Source organism: Hyperolius riggenbachi, chromosome 10, assembly GCF_040937935.1.
Source record: "Hyperolius riggenbachi isolate aHypRig1 chromosome 10, aHypRig1.pri, whole genome shotgun sequence".
Classification (NCBI taxonomy): Eukaryota; Metazoa; Chordata; class Amphibia; order Anura; family Hyperoliidae; genus Hyperolius; species Hyperolius riggenbachi.
The window spans coordinates 51,535,648-51,559,071 of NC_090655.1; the positions used below are offsets into that span (position 1 = coordinate 51,535,648).

General features: G+C 45.2%; 1 long non-coding RNA gene across 1 annotated transcript in view; it reads right to left on the reverse strand.

Annotated features, from left to right (window-relative positions):
* Positions 1 to 23,424, reverse strand: part of LOC137535593 (uncharacterized) — a 139,697-nt gene that overhangs the window by 103,402 nt on the left and 12,871 nt on the right. Inside the window, exon 2 of the long non-coding RNA XR_011024415.1 lies at positions 21,619 to 21,701. This is a non-coding gene — a long non-coding RNA (uncharacterized lncRNA). The remainder of the gene's footprint in view (positions 1 to 21,618; positions 21,702 to 23,424) is intronic.

The window sequence follows — 23,424 nt, forward strand, 5'->3', positions numbered from 1 at the left end:
GGCATAGATTTCAATCATCCCGCCGCGAGTTCTCGCCCCAACCACCGATCGCGCCGCTCTCTCCCCGCCGTCTATATGACAGCAGAGCTGTATGAGGCAGTCAGGAGTGGATTTTATCAGCTCCTGACCTTGTCATCACTGCAAGCCAATCCCATTGGCTTACATTGATAGACAGCGTCAGGAGCCAATGAAAGCCACTCCTGATCTGCTCAGACAGCTCTGCCATCAGAGTAGGCAGAGAGGACTGCGTGCAGGGATGGAGCAGTGACGTGACCGGCGGGTATGCGCCGCAAATCATCGGGTGGCACCGCTCTTCGGTACCAGCAGTCTCTGGTCCTTATAGGGAACTTGAATTGATTAAAAATATTTAAAATAAACACGACATAGCTGCAAATGAACATTACATACTAACCTCACCATTTTCTTCTTACAGTGATCCCTTCCAGTTCTGACAATATTTTGTCAGAACTGAAATATACCAGTTGCTGTCAGTTATATATCAGCAGCTGTCAGTTACAACTGAATGTGCAAGGTAATATACGTTTCCCTATGGCTATAGTGGGTGATATTACAGTTTTACAGTGTGCCGACCAGGAAGCTGTTATGGGGTAATGGCCATTTTTAAAATGGAGGATGGAAAATTCCATTGATCACAGTGGACAAATGGGACGCAGGAGAGGAGAAAGAGATTGATAAGCAGACTACACAGGAGGTAAGTATGACCTGTGTGTGGTTGTTTTGACTTTTTATTTTCAGTTCAGGTTCTCTTTTAAGGGGCTAGAGACTGCTGGTACACAAGTGGTTAATGGAAAGTAAATAACTGCCCATGTATACAACGCCTAGGATTAAACCCTGTTGGGGCAGCAAATAAATGGCAACCTCAGAAGAGAATCTAGCATGTATATGGAAGCCTCCCTATGTTGCCGAAAGATCCATAGATTTAAAGAGACACTGAAGCGAAAAAAAAATGATGAGATTATGATTTGTATGTGTAGCACAGCTAAAGGTGCCCATACACTCGTCAGATTGGCAGCAGACAGATAAGAAATGCATCTGATGATCTATCTGATGCGTTTTTAGAACATTTTTTACCAGGATAGAATTCCAATAGATTTCAGTTTGAAATCTGTTGAAATTCGATCTGATGGCATTTTTTTGCCATCAGATTTCCATTAAGGCCAATGCAAACTGATAAGCAATCACATCAGATCGACCTAAATTTTCCACCCTGCTAGCTCGATGGAAATCCATCGAAATCGATCGAAATCGGCCGTCGATCGGTCGATTGGCCAACCGATTTGCGATCGATCGATCGATCGATCGATCGCGATCGATCGGTCGGCCAGAAAATCGGCTGAGTGTATGGGCTGCTTATGAAATAAAACATTAAGATCAGATACATCAGTGTAATTGTTTCCAGTACAGGAAGAGTTGAGAAACTCCAGTTGTTATCTCTATGCAAACAAGCCATTAAGCTCTCCGACTAAGTTAGTCCTGGAGAGGGCTGTTATCTGACTTTTATTATCTCAACTGTTCCTGGACTATTTACTTTTCCTCTGCTAGTGGAGAGGTCATTACTTCACAGACTGCTCTGAAAGAATCATTTTGAATGCTGAGTGTTGTGTAATCTGCACATATTATAGAATGATGCAGTGTTAGAAAAAACACTATATACCTGAAAATAAAAGTATGAGAATATTTTCTTTGCTGCTAATCTTCTAGTAATTATTCATAGTAGACAACCAATTCACTATATCATATTTTTTTTTCCGCTTCAGTGTCTCTTTAAAGGGAACCTTAACTGAGAGGTATATATGGATGTTTCCTTTTAGGCTGCTTACACACCAAGACGTTACAGGCGCACATTAGTGCGCCTGTAACGCTCCCCCAACGCACAGCAATGTAACACAAGTGGGCTGTTCACACAGCCCACGTTGCGTTACATGTAACGCTGCACGTTCTGTGCAAAGTGCAGCATGCTACGGCGTTGGAGCGGCTATAGCCGCGTTAGACTGTTTGCACATGCGCAGTGGGGGGCGGAGAGGAGGCGGGGAGAGCCAGCTACAGTAGCCGCGCACATGGCTACTTAATATTCACTGCACTGGCGGGCGCTGATTGGCCGGCGGGACCACGTGATGCGGAGTGTCTCGCTCCGCATCACGTGGTCCCGCTGGCCAATCAGCGCCACTCTGGGAGACATTATAGGACTCGAGCCGCCTAACGCGGCTCACTCTACCGTCGGCTCTTGCAGCACCATATGTTGTGTTAGGTGCACGTTATGCGACCTTAAACAATACCAGTTGCCTGGCAGTCCTGGTGATCTCTTTCTGCAGTAGTATCTGGATCTCATACCTGAAACAAGCATGCAGCTAATCCAGTCTGACTTCAGTCAGAGCAATAGATCTGCATGCTTGCTGAGGGGCTGTGGCTAAAAGTATTAGAGACACGGGATCAGCAGGAGAGTCAGGCAACTGGTATTATTTTAAAATGAAAAATCCATATCCTCAGTTTAGGTTCCCTTTAAAGGGGTCTGACTGACCTCAAAGGTCACCCCACCACCAGGAGCTTGCTCCGTCATTTGCTGCCCATTGTCCATCCTCTTCATTCCATAGTAAGTGCTGGTGCACACCAAAAACCGCAAGCAGACCCGCAAAATGCTAGCAGATTTTTAAACGCTTTTTTTTATTTTTATGAGGCGTTTTGCTAGCGTTTTGCGGATTGCTGCTGCGGTTTTCAGTATAGTAGATTTCATATATTGTTACAGTAAAGCTGTTACTAAACAGCTTCTGTAACAAAAACGCCTGCAAAACCGCTCTGAAGTGCCGTTTTTCAGAGCGGTTTGCGTTTTTCCTATACTTAACATTGAGGCAGAAACGCACCCGCAATCCAAAAAATGCCTCACCCAGGCATTTTTCGTTTCTGCAAAACGCCCCCCGCTCTGGTGTGCACCACCCCATTGAGATACATTGACCAAGCAGATCCGCAGCCGCAAGCGGATCTGAAAACGCCCAAAAAGCCGCTCGGTGTGCACCAGCCCTAACAGAAGTGTTGCTTTCAGCCATAGACCCTGAACATTCCAACCCATTCATGCAACCAGTTTCGGCCCAAAATTGGTCACATCATCGATCAGGCATGCACTCGGCGGCACAGATTTTCATCCAATTCCATAATCAAATCAGATGGTCGATTGGCCACCAAGTCACCTGATGTATGGCCACTTTAATAGAGGTTTTCATTAGTGTTGAGCCAAAATTTGCGTAATTTTCTGTTTCCGTAATTACGGACGCAAATTTTGCTGCTACGTCGCAAATTCGTAATAGGCAAACAGTAATTTGGAAATTCGTAAGCGAAATTTCCGTCACGCAATTTCGCGTTTCTATGTAAATTCGTGTTTAATGCAAAATGTTGTAATTTTGTGTTTTCTATAGAAGCAGTAAATTACCAAAAATGGACGCAATTTCATTTTTTAGAGTAATTATGCAAATTTAAGTAATTACTAAAATCAGGAAAGTCACTCATTGATTGCAATTACTGATTGCAATATCTAATAATGCAAAGGTCCCTGCACGTGCTGTCACTTTAAAAAGTATCCGGAGGCTCTACCTGCAGCCACTTCTAAGACAGGTGCTCTTTGTCAAGGTGTACTTAGCGGTCATGCATGCTGAGAGGGCTGGTGCACACCAAAAACCGCAAGCAGATCCGCAAAATGCTAGCAGATTTTTAAACGCTTTTTTTTATTTTTATGAGGCGTTTTGCTAGCGTTTTGCGGATTGCTGCTGCGGTTTTCAGTATAGTAGATTTCATATATTGTTACAGTAAAGCTGTTACTGAACAGCTTCTGTAACAAAAACGCCTGCAAAACCGCTCTGAAGTGCCGTTTTTCAGAGCGGTTTGCGTTTTTCCTATACTTAACATTGAGGCAGAAACGCATCCGAAATCCAAAAAATGCCTCACCCAGGCATTTTTCGTTTCCGCAAAACGCCTCCCGCTCTGGTGTGCACCACCCCATTGAGATACATTGACCAAGCAGATCCGCAGCCGCAAGCGGATCTGAAAACGCCCAAAAAGCCGCCCGGTGTGCACCAGCCCAGATACTTGGTTTTGGGCCTTGCAATATCTGATAATGCAAAAGTCCCTGCATGTGTTGTCACTTTAAATGTATCAGGAGGCTCTGGACTGGAACACAATTTCGAGAACAGCCAAATTTCCACGTTAAAAAACACGAAATTCCAATTAGTTACCGCTATGAAAACGATCGTAATTACGACATTTTGCTTAATTTAGCAAAATTATACATTTTCAATTACGGCCATAACTGTAATTTCGCAAATAACGTGAAATTTTGCATAATCGTAATTAGGTCATTACGCTCATCACTAGTTTCCATAGCTCCAGATAGTACTACTCTGTATCTACCATGTTATCTTGTACTCAAACAATTGGCAGATACCCCGCCTTTGCCTTCAGTGACTGACCTGTTTGCAGAACTAATGACATCATCTGTACAGACAAATCATCTGCACTTGTCTGATATTCTTTTTATCGGTGATCGCTTGATAAGAGTTTACATCACAGAGATACGCAGGGCCATCCCCGGCCAGACGCTGACAATACATAGGAGACAGGCATTTTCCCTTTCATCTGCTGCACAACAAAAGACTAAAACAAAAACTCCAGAAAAACAACAACTTTACCAGACATCTAAATGTAATGAGAAGCTGTAAAGATCAGTATTTGGCCTTTGTGAGGACAGTGATAACAATACAGAGGGACAGCAGAAGAGATCTCTGGTATGATACAGTATGCTCTAGATGTTGTACAATCTACTCAAAGAAGTCAGATAGAAAGGTGCGACCCAACTATCCTCAGGGGATTAGTTATAGGTGTATCCATGCATAGGTAACCAGCAAAGTGTCATCCCTGCATTATTCAGGGTCAGTTCCAGCTGCAATAGGCCCTGGGGAAAGAGTAACCTGGGGGCCCACTTACACCCATCCTCCTCCCCCCTAAAATCCACGCCCCTCTAGTGTAGTAGTTGGAGGTGCCCCAAAAGAGCACCCCCTCCCCCTAAAGCCTTATGGAGGTAGGGGTGACAGGCAGACACTCACCTCCTCAGAGTTCTAGGCGATGGAAGTCCCGTCTGCTTGGGCCACACTAAAGGTGCGTACACACATGCGACTATAGTCGTTTGTAACGATCGTTCCCCGATCTTTACCAACGACGATCGTTACAAAAAACGAACCACCGACTATTAAGGCAAACGACGAACGAGCCAAATCGCTACAAAAGAAAGTTCTGTCTCGGCGGATTTTAACCAACGACGATCGTTTGCAAAAGTAGTACATCGTTGGAAACGATCGTTCGTACTAGGCTTGACATGCGCATTTCACTATTTCTCCATGAAACTTCTCATTTTTATGCGCAGGCGCAATAGTTGCTTTCTGTGATGTAACGTTCTTTCTAACGATCAGATCGTTACACACATTTTAAAACTACCTTTACTTAGGTCGTTCTTTCATCAATTAAAAGTTCGTTCGTCGTTCTTAACGAACGATCGTTGTCGCATGTGTGTACGTAGCATTAGACCTCCAACAGACAGCCAGAGCAAACAGTGCAGCATTCACTCTGTTGGTCTGCTTGGAGTGCAGAGCAGGTGCTTGCACAAGCACAGTAGCACACACCCTCTCAGGCTTCGTCAGAAAAAGGCAAGCTTTATTGATTCTGTGCTATGGCACGTACAAAAGCCACCTGCTCAGTAGCACCGATTGAGCTCAGCTTTTTCGGGTGAAGCCCAATGCGGGTCTGTGCTACTGAGCAGGTGCATGCTGCAGGGGACTCATCGATGGACAGAAGTCTCTGGATGATCCAGAGAATCTTCTAACTCCCAAAGTATCTGAATGTGGGCTTAGAAAACCTCACAGACAGAGGCATAAACTAAAGGGGACCAGCTCCTGCAATCGGGGGGAATCAGAGCTGTGGGGTGCCCCCAATTACTAACCTTCCCTTCCTCCGATACAGGGGACTATACTTCAGATCAGGTGTTTTTATGGCTACACTTGTTATGGGTATAAAGATCATAATGGCCCCAAGGCCATGAAGGGTACCACGTGGAGGCAATGGAAGGGGTGTGAACATTGGTGTGGCCTCAGTTTCACTGCGGGGCCCTTTGAATTGTAGTTACCACACTGCTTGCTCACATGGTTCTTTTAAGTTTGGTTGGAAAGTTCTGGACCACAGAAGAATTTTATGAATCGTCTGGGGTTCTACTCAAAGCCCAGCTTTCCCTGGCCTCCAAAAAAAAAGCAAAACTAAAAACAACTGTTGCTTCCTACTCCTGTAGATCTGCGCACATGAAGGACCATTCATCATCAAATGTGTATAAAATATGAGCGTCTGCAAGCTGGAAGACCCATTCTAAGGCTAGAGAAGACATTTTGTACATAAACATTTCAGATGTCCGGGGGTCACCAGCTGGAAGCTGTGAAGTTCAGGCAGAGAAAAAAAGGATTAGGTCTGTTCTTTAAATCATAAGCCTGCATAGGTCAATTACAGGTTATTAAAAACTCTACTGCCTGAAAAGCCGATCGGTTGTTGATGTTCTCACATGCCTCAGCGAGAGGCCAGAAAAAGTGCAGCAGACTGCAGGGAAAGCCAAGGGCGCAATTAAACCATGTTATGGTTCTGCAAGGCTAAACCAGGCTCCTTGCTGTAAACTCCTTTCCAGTAAAATGCAGACTCCGGCCTAGATCTAGTTTCTTCACTTCTACATAAAAAGCGCAATTTAAAATCTACATCCTTCTGACAAAATACTTTGCTGCAACTGCCAGATGGCAAGTTTAGCTGAAATCCATTTTACTGCAGCTGTGGTGTGTGACAGAAGCGGTGACATTAAAGTGGACAGGTATCCTGCAACCCTGCCCCCTCCATGCTGGCTCAGACCAGCTTACTTGTCACTATCCCACACTGCTGCTCCTCAGTCACTCCACACAAACCTCCTGGGGACGTACCGTACACATGCCAGACAACTACACCTTTTCCCTGAGGCATTTGTTTTAGGATACAAGGACTTTTGCTGAGTGGGGAAAACGACCAGTTTCCAATCAGTAGGGATGGCAATGCTAAGGACAACTCACAGAGAAGCAGGTGATTAGCTTAATCAGCTGACAGATTTGTAAGGCTCTGATTAGCCGGTCATGATCATGTGTAAAACCAGGAAGTCATCACAGCAAGATCAGAACCAGCTGATCAAACTGATCACGTTTCTCCATGAGTTCTCCTGAGGGATGGTTATGCTCAGGAGAACTCATGGAGAAACGTGATCAGTACATTTAAATCATTGGTAGTATCAGGACTCCGGAATATACACAGTGTTGTGTGCTAACAATTGTGGGGTCAGTTCAGGTGTCCATTAACTGAACCACAAAAGGTTCTGAGGCCATGTGGGCTACCTAACCCTAGTGTACTCCCAAACTTTTTAACTCATTGAATTTAACTACTCAAAGACCGTCTTACGCCAATGGGCGTGAACGCGGCGGCAGCCCCAGGACCACCTAACGCCAATGGGCATCAAGTCCGGCTGCAGTTTCACAGGGAACGGCTGCGGCCCGCGTGCATACGCTATCGTTCCCTGCCCGTTCACGGTGCGGAGCTCCGTGATTAGCCTGCTAGCCGCCGATCGCGGCTAGCAGGATGTTTTTAAATGAAAGGGAAAATAAATCCCCTTTGTTTACAACAACAACAACAACAAACTGCTGCAGAGATCGGACCCCTCCGGCGGCATGTCCCCTTAGGGCCAAAAAAAGAAGAGGGGAGTCCGATCGCTGGGCTCCTTTGCTGGGCTGTGTAGGAGGCTGAAAAGCCTGCACAGCCCAGTGCTGCAAAAAACAGCCATAAGAATCTCTCATTCGTAGATTTATCATGGAAGTGGAAATAATTTAACCATAAATGCACATCAAGGTGACACCTGGCACTAGAGTTGGGCCGAACCTCCGATTTTAGGTTCGCGAACCGGGTTCGCGAACTTTCGCGGAAGGTTCGGTTCGCGTTAAAGTTCGCGAACCGCAATAGACTTCAATGGGGATGCGAACTTTGAAAAAAAAAAAAATTATGCTGGCCACAAAAGTGATGGAAAAGATGTTTCAAGGGGTCTAACACCTGGAGGGGGGCATGGCGGAGTGGGATACACGCCAAAAGTCACCGGGAAAAATCTGGATTTGACGCAAAGCAGCGTTTTAAGGGCAGAAATCACATTGAATGCTAAATGACAGGCCTAAAGTGCTTTAAAACATCTTGCATGTGTATACATCAATCAGGGAGTGTAATTAAGGTACTGCTTCACACTGACACACCAAACTCCACTGAACAGAACAGGTATGCAGTGGCGGGTTCACTGAACAGAACAGGTATGCAGTGGCGGGTCCACTGAACAGGTATACAGTGGCGGGTCCACTGAACAGAACAGGTATGCAGTGGCGGGTTCACTAAACAGGTATACAGTGGCGGGTCCACTGAACAGAACAGGTATGCAGTGGTGGGTTCACAGAACAGGTATGCAGTGGCAGGATCAATGAACAGGTATGCAGTGGCAGGATCACTGAACAGGTATGCAGTGGCAGGATCAATGAACAGGTATGCAGTGGCAGGATCAATGAACAGGTATGCAGTGGCAGGATCAATGAACAGGTATGCAGTGGCAGGATCAATGAACAGGTATGCAGTGGCAGGATCAATGAACAGGTATGCAGTGGCAGGATCAATGAACAGGTATGCAGCCAGGGACAAGCTAAGGCTAACTAATCTTTCCCTATGAGAGACTGCAGTAGCTCGCCCTACTCTAACTAATGCAGGCACACGAGTGGCCACGGCCGCCGCTGCCTGCCTATATAAGGGGGGGTGGGGCTCCAGGGGCTAGTGTAGCCTAATTGGCTACACTGGGCCTGCTGACTGTGATGTAGAGGGTCAAAGTTGACCCTCAGTGCATTATGGGGCGAACCGCAATGGGGCGAACTTTTCCGCAATAAAGTTCGCGTGCGGTACCCGCACGCGAACCACCTAGGTTCGCGCGAACCAGGTTCGCCGGCGAACCGTTCGGCCCAACTCTACCTGGCACATGCCAAAGGTCACCAGTGGTCCCCCAAACATGGTATGAAACAATGGTTTAGATCTACAAAGGACTGGTTTGCATATAGCTTCTAAAAGTCGTCTTCTTTATGAAAATTTGTCATCCTGATGATGTAATGGTCATGACACCTGCAGGGAGGGAATCATCGCAAAGACACTTAGCTTAACTTAACCTCTTAAATAGAGTCTGAAGCGAGAATAAATCTCGCTTCAGACCTTATAAATAGCAGGGGCACGTGCGCTATAGCGCGGCTTAACGGGGGTCCCTTTACCCCCAAATCCCCCTCGATACACCCGGGGAGCGCTTCCTGGTTGGGGCAGGGCTAACCGCCGCAGCCCTGCCCCACGCGCGTCTGTCAGCGCGTATCTCCGCCTCTCCCCCGCCCCTCTCAGTCTTCCTTCACTGAGAGGGGCGGGGGAGAGGCGGCGATGCGCCGCTGACAGACGCGACTGGAGGCAGGGCTGCAGCCATTAGCCCTGCCTCCAGGAAGCAATAAATCACGACCAAATCTGCGACCAAGTGTTGCAGTGGTCGCTTTGGGGGTGAAGGGACCCCCGTTAAGCCGCGCTATAGCGGCGGTTTAGCAGGGGCACACGTGCCCCTGCTATTAATGAGCTCTGAAGCGAGATTTATTCTCGCTTCAGAGTCTCTTTAAGGACCAGAGGTTTAGGGCCCATTCACACCTAAAAATTGCTAGCCACTAGCGATTTGCGGTAGCGTTTTCTGTGGGTGATTTTTCCGCGACTTAACAGAGAAAAATCACTGTACAAATTTGCGTTTTTTGGAGCGATCGCGTTTCTATATATGCTAATGGCGATCGCTTCAAAATCGCCGGAAAAATGCTGCATGCAACACGTTTGCAATTAGCGATAATCGCGGTACCCCCGCTATTATTGCTAATCGCTCAAGTGTGAACACTGCCATAGACTAATATAGCACTAGCGTTTTTTTAAAAACGCTAGCGCTTTGGCAGGAATCGCATGATTCCCGCTTAGGTGTGAAAGGGCCCTTATACCCCCTTAGTGACCAGGCAATTTTTTACATTTCAACACTTTGTAACGTTAACAGTTTATTGCTCAGCCATACAACTTGGCACCTAAATGCATTTTATCTCATTTTCCTGTCATTAATAGAGCTTTCTTTTGGAGGTATGTGATTGCTGCTGCCATTGTTCGTTTTTTTTTTTCTTTTGTATTAATAAAAAAAACTCCCACCGCTGATCAGCATGAGGCAATCGGGAGGAGGTTAAAGTGAACCTGATCCTAGTAAACTTGCAAAAATGTATGTAGTTTGTTGGTCAGATTTTTTGACATGTTACAGCCAGAAACATTTCTACTCCACTGTCAAATAGGGGAGCCTCCCAAGCCGGCACCACGTAATAATGTTATACACCAGCATGATGCTAGAGCCAGTGTGCTGGTGCTGGCCATGGCCTGCCCTCATAGCCTATGGAAAAGGTAGAGTTGGATCATGCCAATAAAAGATTAAAAAGTGTTAAATTAGCTCAAGGCTGTCCAACTGGTGGCCCTCAGGCCGCACTTAATTGCCCAGACTATTTTTTGTGTCAGGCTCACCTTTTGTTTGTGCCTGGCTCTGCCCCCCCCCCCCTCCCCCCCCCCCCCCCCAAAGCCAGGACATTGATGCTTTGCTCCCTCCAGCCAAAAAATTTGGTGCTAGACACACCCCCTGACCATGAAGTTGGACAGCACTGACTAAGCTACTAAGGAGTTCGCACTGGCTACTTCCTGTACGAGAAGCAATAATTCCCCTGTACCACTGACTGCCACTGCTGAAGGCTACACTCATGTCGGAGATATTTGGTTTGTGCCTTCCCTTAGTTTTAAAAATGGAATGATGCAATGCGAGCCGCAGCAGTAGCTCCTCCCACAGACAAAAAAAAAACGAATTTAGGGCCCTTTTCCACTAGCAATCGCTAGCGTTCACGCTGAACGCTAGCGATTGCTGAATCGCAATTAGCGGCGATTCCCCGACGTTCGCGGCCGCGATTTTGCTATGCTATGCACTGCATAGCAAAATCGCGGCAAAAGTCGCTCCGCGGCGATCGCGATCAAGTAAAAAACGAATCGCGGTAGTGGAAATGACCTACCGCGATTCCTATGTTAAAAAGCAAACCGTAGCGATTGTAAAATCGCTAGCGGTTTGCGTTTTTGCGATTCAGCCAGCGCTGGTGGAAAAGGGCCCTAACTGTTAGTTTGGTGTGTCTGGTCATGTGATCATTTCAGAATCTGTTTATTTGGCCAAGCATGACTGGGTCATGCCCGGAATTGGTTTTAGCAACAACAGGGCACCATGGCAGGAAAAGCACCGTCAATGACACACTGACAATCCAAAGAAAATAAATAATTTACAGCAGCAGCAGTATGACAATAAGAAAACAATAACAATGCAAACAATGATAGACAAAACACACCAGTAGACACAGTGAGTGCAAAAGATACAGAATAATGTATAAATCCTTTCGTAGTAAGGGGAGCAGACTAATGCTAGGTATACACACCATACAATTTCGTGTTAGATAGATGGTTCGATAGATAATTTCCATCAAGTCCGATCTTATTCTCGATTGTTTACCGATCGATTTCTCATACAAGTGAATGAAACTAGATAAGAGGATAGAATCGGAAAATCGAATCGGAAATCGCATTGTGTGTGCCCAGCATAGAAGGTGCAACTATGGGGGGGCCGTGGGCACTTAGGGGGAGTTCAAGAGTCTCACCGCTGTGGGGAAGAAAATGTTCCTGTGTCTTGATCATTAAGGGGGAAGAGACGCCCTGGTTGAATAAAAGCTTCTGAAAACAGTTTAAAAACAAAAAAGGGAAACGAGGTATCTTACCTCAATGATGAAATCTTAATTTACAAAAGATTCTTATTTAGCACAGGCACCGCGTTTTGCGGGTCTGAGCCCGCTTCCTAAGGCCAATAACAGTGCCTATAATAGCAAAGAAAGCTACTCAGTATAAAAAATACACACATTGGATAAATAAATAATAAATATCGCATAACATAATTTAACATACTGATGCACATAATTAAAGTTGAAATTGTGCTGCAGATCACATACTATCAGGCTCGGACAGACCCGCCAGGAGCTCAGGAATTTTCCCGGTGGGCCTCTTGCCTCCAGGGGCCCCAGTGCTGAAAAGGAGAGGGGCACAGAAGCCTCCCCCCTCCCTCACCTAGGGCCCCCCCCCCCCCTCCACTCTCCCTCCTCCAGAATTGCAGCCAGCGGCAGCAGCGGGGGAACGTCTTGCCGAGAGCGATAGCTCTGCGTGCCGCTGGTTTTGTCTTCTGCACTGACACTGTCCAATCACGCTCTCACTGTACTTCCTGTGAGAGCATGATCAGACAGTGCAGTGCAAAAGACCAGACCAGCAGCGGCACGCAGAGCTTTCTGACTTTCGGTAAGTGAGTGATTCCCGCTCGTAGCCACGCTGGCTGGCTGCAATTTTGGAGAGGAGGGGGGGGGGGGGGGGGGGGGGGAGAGCACGGAAGGGGGCTCCAGGTGAGGGAGGCTTCCCTCCTCCCCTCTGTGCCCACTGCACCCCCTTCCAGGCTTGGGACACCTATAGACCTGTCTACCTAAACTGGGGACACCTATAGACCTCCCTCCCTTTACTGGGGACGGACACCTATAGGCCTGGCTACCTATACCTGGGGGCACCAACAGACCTGGCTACTTATACTAAGGGCACCTATAGAACTGACTTCCTATACTGGGGACACCTATACCTTGCTATCTATACCGGGGACACCTATATCTTGCTACCTATACTGGGGGTGCCTAATAGCTAACTACCTATAATGGGGACACCTATAACTTGCTACCTATACTGGGGACAACTATACTCAGGCTCTAGGCCCTTCATATGACACTTGCCTCAGGCCCAGCATACTCTAAGGCCACCCAGCAAGACAGCCAGCCCACCCTAGTCAGCACTGGCTACCTAAAACTGATATATATGGGCATATGACCACTTCTGTTTTTTGGGGAACATTGCTAATTTATGTATACAGGGCCCATTTGGCTACTAAATTATTTTATTTTGATGCACCTGGCTATTTTGTTCATTGTAAGGCACCTAGCTACTTAATTATTTTATCTGGAGGCGTTTGATTACTTCATATTTTTATTTTGCGGCACTTGACTACTTGATGAATCATCATGAGGCATGTACGGTAACTAATTGATTATTTTATCTAAAATGTATCTCTGTGAATAGCTACTTATTTTGTGTATTTTTTTGTTATTTTGTGTATGTTTAAGTCTGCCCATGACCCATTATGACCGAACCCATGTTCTAGTGCGCGGTGACACCCAAAATTATGTATATATAGTGAAAAATTTCTAGAGTACATGCGTATGTGAGCCCAAAATGGGGAGGCGAGGGCAGGCCAATTCTTTCCCGGTGGGCCCATAATGTCCCAGTCCGACCCTGCATACTATATAGTATGATATCTAAGGGTGGGAAGGATATAACGCCAAGATCATCTCTGTGGTATCGCAATAACATTTAGCTGTAGAAGCCTCCTTTTACACACAGGTTTGGTAACATTCGAGCACTGATTACTGAGCCATTAGATCCTCAGTTATAGAGCTGTGACTGTAGATGGGCTCTAATGTAGGAAACTGCTGAGTTCCCGTTAACTGCTGTAAATATACAGACAATATAGAATATAAAACTTTCCAGTAACAATGTGAGCCAACGAGCCATTATGTTGATTTACTCTGGACTGTGTTCAGTTCAGCGAGTGGCACAGGAGACAAGAGTGTAAAACTTCTTTCACAGGGTTGTAATAAATTCAGTACATTGCTTCAGAGGAAGAAGAAACGCGCTGAAGACAGTAAAATGTTTTGGTTTCCCACGTGTGAAAAGACAATGGATTCCAGTAAGGTGATGGGAGGGAAAAAGTTCACCAGCGTCGGTCATGAGCCCGTCTCTTATGCTAGGATGAAATGGGGTGGCAGAAGTGGCAGGTCCTGCACACAGGACTTAAAGTGGATCCGAGAAGTAACTAAAACAAATAACCAGGGCCGTGGAGTCGGTCCAAAAATCCACCGTCTCCGACTCCTCAGTTTAGGATTCCACCGACTCCGACTCCTCTAATTTGCATATTACAATTTTGTTGATTAACAGTATGTAACGTGAAATTCGTCTCTTAACTGCCAACGCTTAGGAATTTTACAAGACAACTGAAGTGAGAAGGATATGTAGACTACTATATTTATTCCCTTTAGACTAAAACTAGTCCTTGGTAAGAGTACTTGTAAAAGGTACAAACCGGAACAAAGAACATCTATCAGGCCCTAGGCAATGTAACTGTGGGTACATGTAAGAATGATGTGCAGGTACTCTGCAGGGGAATGAGGAGATTCTTTCTCTATTACACATACTTCATGCACAATCTGAACCAGGTTTATGGGAGATAGACAACACCTCTGTGTTCAATGTGCACAAAATTCTCAGTGGATTCCCTGCAGCTCTGTGGGGAGTGCATATGTAGAGTATAGTACTACTGTGTAACAAAGTAAACCTGAGACAGATGAAATTAAAGTTTTATACATATCTGGGGCTTCCTCCCGTCCCTCGCTGTCCTCCTTCGCCACCTGGATCTTCTGCTATGAGTCCAGGTACTTGAGCCAGTCTGGTGTAGTGCGCATGCACACACTCCGCCACCGGGGGTGTACTACACCTGCGCAGCACTATAGCGCAAGTGCAGAACGCTCCTGGCTGTGGAAGCGGCACGTAGCCAGACTGCTCTGACTGGCTGAATTACCGGGACTCATAGCAGAAGATCCAGGTGGTGGAGGTGGACAGCGAGGGACTGATTAGCCTGAAGGGGGCTGGAGGAAGCCCCAGGTATGTATAACACTCTTCATCCGTCTCAGGTACCCTTTAATTTGTAGTCACCAAACCAAATTTTAACATATCAAATTATGTGATTTCCTGAGCAAAGCGTGCATACATTTGCATAAACCAGCATTAATGCAGAATTATTTCCATCTCATTGACCATCTATTAGTGACACAGCTACACATCAGGCTTTATTCTTACAGCATAGATAGAAGTTGTTTAGTATATATATAAGAGATTCCTGTGTACACATCATATATACACTCACAATCAGATATGTATATCTGACTTTAAAAATACGGGGAATGCTTTATTGAAGCAGCACAAGTAACTAATTTTGATTGGTTTATTTCATTTTTGTTGACTGAGCACAGCTATTACTGTATATATACACACATTTTTAATGACCATTATCTGAGAAATAGAACATTTTATCATATTTTCTATTTTAATTACAGTTCCAAATTCATTAGGAGTCGGAGTCGGAGTCTGTGCATTGTTTCCCGACTCCAGGCACCCAAAATTGCTCCGACTCCACAGCCCTGCAAATAACTTGTCTATATCTCTTATCTAAAGTTTAGATAGTTTACACAGCAAATCTAGCTGCAAACAGCTTCAACCGTTTAGGATTATTTATTCTTGTGATACAATGAGGGCAGCCATGTTCTGTTTGTCACATTGTCACAGACTGAGGGCTGGAGATGCGATCAGCTTGCCTGTGTAAATTCAGTCCCCTCCCCTCCTCCCCCTGAAATCTCTGGCTAGTAGCCTCCTCCTCCTGCCCAGACTGAGCTCCCATAAGCCCTTGCTACTAAGGCTTAGAGTACCAAGGCACTCTGGAGAAGCTGTGGACGCGGCTTGTTTAGTTTATAGGGAATGAGAGTAATAAAATGAAAAAAACAAAAAACAAAAAAAAAAAACAGATTATTTGGCTTGAGGAATGCCCTATAAACTATATGAAAGGAACACAATTATGCAATGAGTAAAAGTTTATCTTGGATCCACTTTAATGCTGCTGATTCACACTTCTGAGCTCCAAACCACGCTCTTCTGCTACCTACAGCTTTAAAAGGGGACCTGAACTCAGGACTTGCTCCCTGCTCTAAAAGATAAGCAACAGCAAAATAACCTTTAAATAATTTGTTACAGCTGATACAGATCCTCCAATAAATCTGTAGTGTGTGTACTTCTGCTTTAATTGAAGCAGACATAGGGTTAACAACATGTGTTTACAAATTAGCTGCACTGCCAAGGCAGTCAGGTGACACAAGGGAGAGATCAAATTACAACTTGTGATTAGTCACAGATGAATTAGTGACAGACTAAGCTCTCTATAGACATACATTTCTATATGTTTTCCTTCTGTCCTGTGCAAGAGTTCAGGTCCACTTTAAAGTGCTTTCCACCTCTTACCGAGGTCAGTAGTACCCCATAAGAAGGATATAGAACACAGCAAAATATTCATTAAATTCCTGTTGAAGACTCTTTACGCATGTTATGGGGCACGTGATGTGCAATGCAGAAAGATTTGAGAATGCACATTAAAAAAAAAATGAATAACACAATAACGTAATAATGTTTTTGTATCAGGCGGGATGGGTGTGCAAAACTGTTTTCCTGTGCCAATGTCTGATGGTGTTTGCCGGTGAGGTCCATGAGCTGTCTAAACTTCTCAGTCTATCCTATAGTCACCCTCAGGACACTAAGGAGCTGGGAGTGGGAACCAGCTTGTCTTTCCCTCTGAGCACAATGTTACCCTTTCCAATCTATTTCCTGTGGTGTGAAGAAGAGAAGGGTGGGAGGATGTGGGTGGAGTCAAGTGAGGATTCTCTGCTGGGGAAGCAGTAACCAGGGATGAAGTATTAAGTCTAAAAGAGTGAAAAAACGTGAGAAATGTCTTTCAGGTGAGTTAGTAGTTACTAGAAGACAGAAGAATTAAGACATAATGGGGCCCCAAGGCAAGGTATTAGCTCTAACTCCCGATAGTCTTTTTGGCAAGCTGAAGTGGGAGGGGGTGAGAGAAGGTGGCAGTTAGGCCCTTTGACACCCACTATGCCCTAGGCACCCGCCTAGAGTGCCTTGTGGATGATCCTGCTTTGCTAGTAGCTACTAGGCCTCATTCACACTACTGCGCTTCTGTCCGCGTTTCAGCAACGTGTATCAATCTGTAACATTGATGTTCTGACAAAAAGCGGACAGAAGCGGACTAAGGGCTCATGTCCATGTAGTGCAGAGGCCCCGAAAGTGCACTATATGGACACAAGCCCTTAGGGCTCGTTTACACTTAATACAGAGCCGCGCGGCTCTGAGTTGTGCGTCATACGCTGGGGGTGGAGCTTGCGATCCCATTCATTATACTGAATGGGATCTCGGGCTGAATAGCCCTGAAATGCAGCAAACCATGCGCTGTGGATCAGCTGTAAATCGCCGCGCATCAATGGAAACAGCAGACAGTGCAGTCTACGCACTGTCCGCTGTCCCTGCGATCACGTTTCCATTAGCGCGCTTTCTGGAAATGAGCCCTAAAGGCTTATTTCCATATGCATGCTTTCAGCTGCTCATATGGAAACACGATCACAGGGACTGCAGACAGTGCATAGACTGCATGGTTGCCTGCTTTTCGGGGTGAATCGGCCGGCGATCCCATTGAATATAATGAATGGGATCGCAAGCCCCCCCCCCCCCCCCCCAGGAGTGACATGCAACGCAGAGCCGCACTGAGCATGAGCCCCAAGTGTAAATGAGGCCTAATTGAGGAGCAAGGGTTTGTGCTGTGGAGCTGTCTTTCAGCACTACCACTTCGCTCCTGTGTAAACAGTTGTACCTCGCTCACTGCCGCTACAGTGCTGGGCACACTGTCATTCTGCTAACATCCAAATTTGTTACTAATCTGAGCACTGCAGGGAATGACTGCTGTCTGTCTTGCATATTCCTCCTTGTATTATTACACCTGTACAAGAAATAACACTGACTCCAAGTTTCAGGAAACCGAATAAAAAAGTGCAAGAGGTGAAATGTATCTGTTCTATTCTCCAGACACTGGGAACATTCTCCTCGCTTCCTATCCCCGCTACATGGCTGAAGTAAAGAATTACTCTGCCCAGTAATTGAATTTCCAGGTTAGGATAGCATCAGGATAGGATCTGTTATTCTAGATGGAATGTGTTTCTCCACAAAGTCTTCTACCGCTGTAACGGAATGTGGAACCATTCTCTGCATTCCTTCAAAAGATTGGCAACTTGTATTTAAACTTGCCGACTGCTCCACACCAATTGGCGTAAGCTGTGCGGCAGCACCAGGACCGCCCCATGCTGTCTTCTATGGGGCTAGCAGGAGATTGCATGAACGCTGCTCGCGTATCTCCTGCTTGGGGGCGGAGCACCTCCCTGCCTTCAGTCTCCGAGCAGCGATCGCTGCTCGGGAGACTGTTAGACGGCAAAACCGCTGTCTAATAGGTTAGTACAGCGCTGCGATCTAAGGCAGCGCTGTACTGGGGACAGCCGTGTGACACGGCTGTCCCCCTAGGCGACACAGAAGCGATCGACCGTGATAGGCTGACTGGGGGAGGGAGGGAGTTAGGGAAAATATTTAAATATGTTTATTTAAAAAATACAAATATTTACATTAAAAAAATAAACCTAGGGGGAGCGATCAGACCACACCAACAGAGAGCTCTGTTGGTGGGGGAAAAGGGGGGGGGAAATCACTTGTGTGCTGTGTTTTGTGCGGGCCCTGCAGCTTGGCCTTAAAGCTGCAGTGGCCCAATTAAGTAAAAATGGCCTGGTCACTAGGGAGATTTAACACTGCGGTCCTCAAGTGGGAAAGGCAGTGATGATAAAAGCAATTTAATTTTTTTTTTTAACACAATATTTGTTTAGAAATTATTTCCTCAGAGTAGTCCATTGTAAAATCTTTTCCTCTCCCTGATTTACATCGAGAAATGTATCATTGGTGGTGACATCTTTAGTTCTGTCAGGTGATCTGTGGTGAATGTTCATTACTGAGAGTTCTATGCACAGAGGGAGGTATTGCTTGCTTGGCAGTTGGAAAAAGCTGTTATTTCCCACAATGAAATGAGGTCCACAGACAGCAAACTGTCAGGATATCACATTGTGGGAGGGGTTTCACTACAAGACTAGCCATACAGGCCAGGCAAGGTAAAGATTACTCGTGGGAAAGGAAGTATCAGCTACTGATCGGAATTAAGCTCAATCGTGGGTTAAAGGTCCTCTTTAAGGGCTCGTTCACATTGCGTTCTGCTCGCGTTAGCGTTCCAGGTTTTTTGTCGCAATTTTTCCCCCCCGATTCCCAGCTCTTGGGTGGGCATTCTGTTTTTTGTGAAAAGCGCTTTTCCAGAGCGGTTTTGTAATTTACTCCCTTACGCAAGTTAGGAAGTGAACTCTTTGACCCGGAAAATTATAAGTACAATGTATTTATTCTTAAAAACGCAAACTCAATCACCGCACAAAGTGATTTTGTGAGCATTTAGCGCTCTTCCTATACCTTCCATTATAGCAAAATAGCCCCAAAAATGGTCCAGGTACCGCTTTGCTGAACGCACAAACCGCGTCGATATGAACCTTCACTAGATTCATTGCACAAGCGTTTTGGGGGCGAGTTTAAAAATCGCCTGCACTTGAAAAAAGCCTGAAAACGCCTCGAGCGTGAATGAGCCCTAAAGTATATAGAAACCCTGCGGTTTTCCACAGGCTCACGGGGGCAACAGCATTTCTGTTGCTCTAATTATATGAGCAAAAAAAAATTTAAATATCTGCACTATTTAGCAAAACTGATACTGGGCGCCCCAAGAGTCTCTCTAGTTCTTGCTGAAATCTACAAAGCACTACTTACAACCATATTAGAATGAGGATTGGTCAGACAATGATGAACTGTAGTAAAAAAATTATTTGAGGCAAGTAGCACACCATGCGCTTTCTGCCATGTGCGTTTCTGTATTTTTTTTGTTTGAGGCCTAAGTATGTTTTTCATGCGATTTCATTGACAAATATTTACATTCAAACACACACACATTAGCAATTTGCATGCATTTTTGATTTTTAATAGGATAGCATTGCATGAGATTCGCATACAGTACAGGGGAATAAGGAACATAAAATCGCATTGGAATAGCAAAGTGATTTTTGTGCGAGCCATTTAACATTTTGTGCATATTTGCAAGCATTTTCTGCTATGCAGAAATTCACTTAATGATTGACTACGGGGCTACAGCTCTTTGCTTCCCTCTGAGACTCGGAATTGCACTTCAAACTCGGAAGGCGGAAGTAGTTGAGTTCGGTGCGCCACGAGTGAAATGCATCTGCTAAATCCTGCAATAAAATCTGCAGTTTGTCTACTTTCTGCTTTTATGGATAACATCCAAGTGGCTGCTGACAAAGGCACAGAGAGAGGGGCCTACGGGGATGAAGGAGCAGTGTGACCAGCTGGTATGTGCGGCGATTTGTCGGGAGGCGTCGTTTTGTGGTAACAGCAGTCTTTGGTCCTTAAGGGGCCAGAGACTGCTGGTACGTAAAGGGGTTAAAAGGTAAAACCAATATATGAAACAGGAACCGTTTCCAGGTGTTTTGGATTCATTAGCTGATTAGAGCCTGAAACTGATCCTAGAATATTCAACATTTTCACATTCTAATGGTCTAAGCTTTTAATTTTTGGGGTTCTCATAAGCTGTATGGCCTGGTGCACACCAGAGGAGTTTTTCTGAGCATTTTGAGTTTTTAAATCTGCTGCTAATGTTATCCTATGTGTCTGTGCACACTGAAGCAATGAGGTTTTGTAAAAAAAACCCATAGCATTACATTGGGAAGAGCTTTTGAAACCTCTAAAAGCTCTTCCCAATGTAATGCTATGGGTTTTTTTTACAAAACCTCATTGCTCCAGTGTGCACAGACACATAGGATAACACTAGCAGCAGATTCAAAAACTCAGAACACTCAGAAAAACTCCTCTGGGTCCATTCACACGAGAGGGAATCGCACGATTCCTGCTCAAGGCAAACCGCTAGCGGCTTTTAAAAAAAGCTAACACATATAACACTATGGTAGTGTTCTCACTGCCGCGTTAACCGCAATCATGTTACATGCAGAGGTTTGCCGGCGCTTCCGGAACGATCGAGATTAGCATGTATAGAAGCGGTAATCGCGATCGCTCCCAAACCGCTACAGTGTCCAGTGATTTTTCCGTGTTAATTGTGGAAAAATCACTCAATTGCTGCCGTTTTGCAGTTTTTGGTGTGACCGGTGCCTAAGACAATTGTCAAAATTATAACTAGTAAAGGCTTGAAATATCTTGTATCATATGTCATGAATCCTTTTTATATATTAGTTTCACCTTTTAAGTTGAAATACTGAAATAAATGGACTTTTGCACAATATTCTAATTTTTCAAGTTTCACCTGTATAACACGAGTCAATGTACAACCTCAGGCTCTGTTCAGTGGTGCCTTGCGGTATAACAGCTGCTCTGTATTGCGGCTTGCAACCCTGCAATGGGACACCTATGCAACGTTCAGTGAGGCGGGTGCGTTGTGCATTGCCACATATATTGGATAGAAATAGCTTTTATAGATCTCTATCAAAAGATGTGTACAGTATGCATTAATTTGCTTACTTGTTACAGAAGTCGCTGGGCTGGAAATCCCGCATTCGGCTTCCATCTTCCTGTCTGATGAGTGGAGTGCGCACTTGACGAGTCTGGAATTCAGAGAACAGATTGGTCTGTCTGTCTGCACTCATTACTGCCTATTGGATTTTATGACCACCATAAGTGCATGAAGTGCTTGAAAGTCTAACCAAAATGTACAAATTCTGCTTCAGTTAAATTGTTTGCTGCCAATCCTGAAAAGTTTCACTTCAGCCACTGCAAATTCCTGCATTCAGTAAATCACCTTGCAAAGCTCATTGGCTGCATAATGAATCCCGCCCCTTGACAGATGCCACTGAAACAAGACCATCAATGTGATACCCGTCACCTGTCAGTAGGGTTTAAGGGCTCAGACACTATAAGCGCTTTTCTGACCGCTTTTTGGCCATCAGCGCTTTGAGAGCTTTTTTTAAAAAAAACATTCCCACTGGCTTACATTTAAATCGCGGTAAAATCACAATTGTGGTAAAATCTTGCGATTTTACTGCAATTTTAATGTAAGTCAATGGGAGCATTTCTTAAAAAGCTCTCAGAAAGCTCTGTTGGCCAAAAAGCACTAAGGCCTTGTTCACATTGCATTGTGCTATCGCTCTGCGTGTTATAAGCGCTTCTGTAAGCTCTTTAGCAGAGCAATTATTTAAATCACTTCCAGATTACTTTGCCCCCGGAAATGAATACAATGTATTTATTCATTAAAGCGCTGGGGAAATCGCTATACAAACTGCTTTTTCAAGCGCTTTGCAATTTCCCTATACCTTCCATTCAGGGCAAATCGCCCTGAAAATGGTACATGCAGAGCTTTTGTCAGTGGCAAGCAAACAGAACGCCCCAATGAGAACTCTCTCATTGGAATATGGAAAACTGTATACTCACCTTCGGTAGTTTTCCTTTCCTGGTGTTTCCCATGTCAGCATACGTATGGGCAAAGCCCCACCTCCTTTGCCCTAGTAGGACGTCCTTAGATATTAAATAGCCTAGACTAGCCCCATGCCATCATTCTAAGTAACTAGAACGAGCCGACAGCATAGGGCGGGCCCGTATGCTGACATGGGAAACACCAGGAAAGGAAAACTACCGAAGGTGAGTATACAGTTTTCCATATTCCCTGGTGTTTACCATGTCAGCATACGTATGGGCAATAACTAGACAGACCATGGGTGGGTATGCTGCTAATCACCCAATTTAATTCACACAAAAACATAATACATCCTTAAATAGCATTACTGACAGCAGAGGAAATAATAGCTTTCCCAAAATTAACAGAAGAAAGGGCTGCAAAGTCAATACAATAATGCTTAAGAAAAGTATGGTTAGAGGCCCAATTGGCTGCCTTACACACAGTTAATAAAGAAACTTTACTGTAAGCTGCCCATGAGGAGGACACACTCCTTGTAGAGTGGGCAATAATGTCCTGTGGAGGCTCTAAGCCTTTAGACTTATATGCCTTTTGGATCGAGTTCACAACCCAACTTGCAATAGTTCTTGTAGTGGCCGCCTTTCCCTTCCTGTGACCAGAAGGGATTATAAAAAGGTGATCTGAGTCCCGGAAGTCTTTGGTAGCCTCCAAATATGCCCTGACTAGGGAAGGAATGTCCAAGGGATGCAAAGACTCCGGATTTTCCTGTAGTCTGAAGCTTGGAAGAGTCCATTCCTGATTTATGTGTCTAACTGAGGCTACTTTTGGAAGAAAAGATTGCACAGGATAAAGTACTAACCTGTCGTCATACAACAACAACAACAACAACAACAACAAATAACATTTGTAAAGCGCTT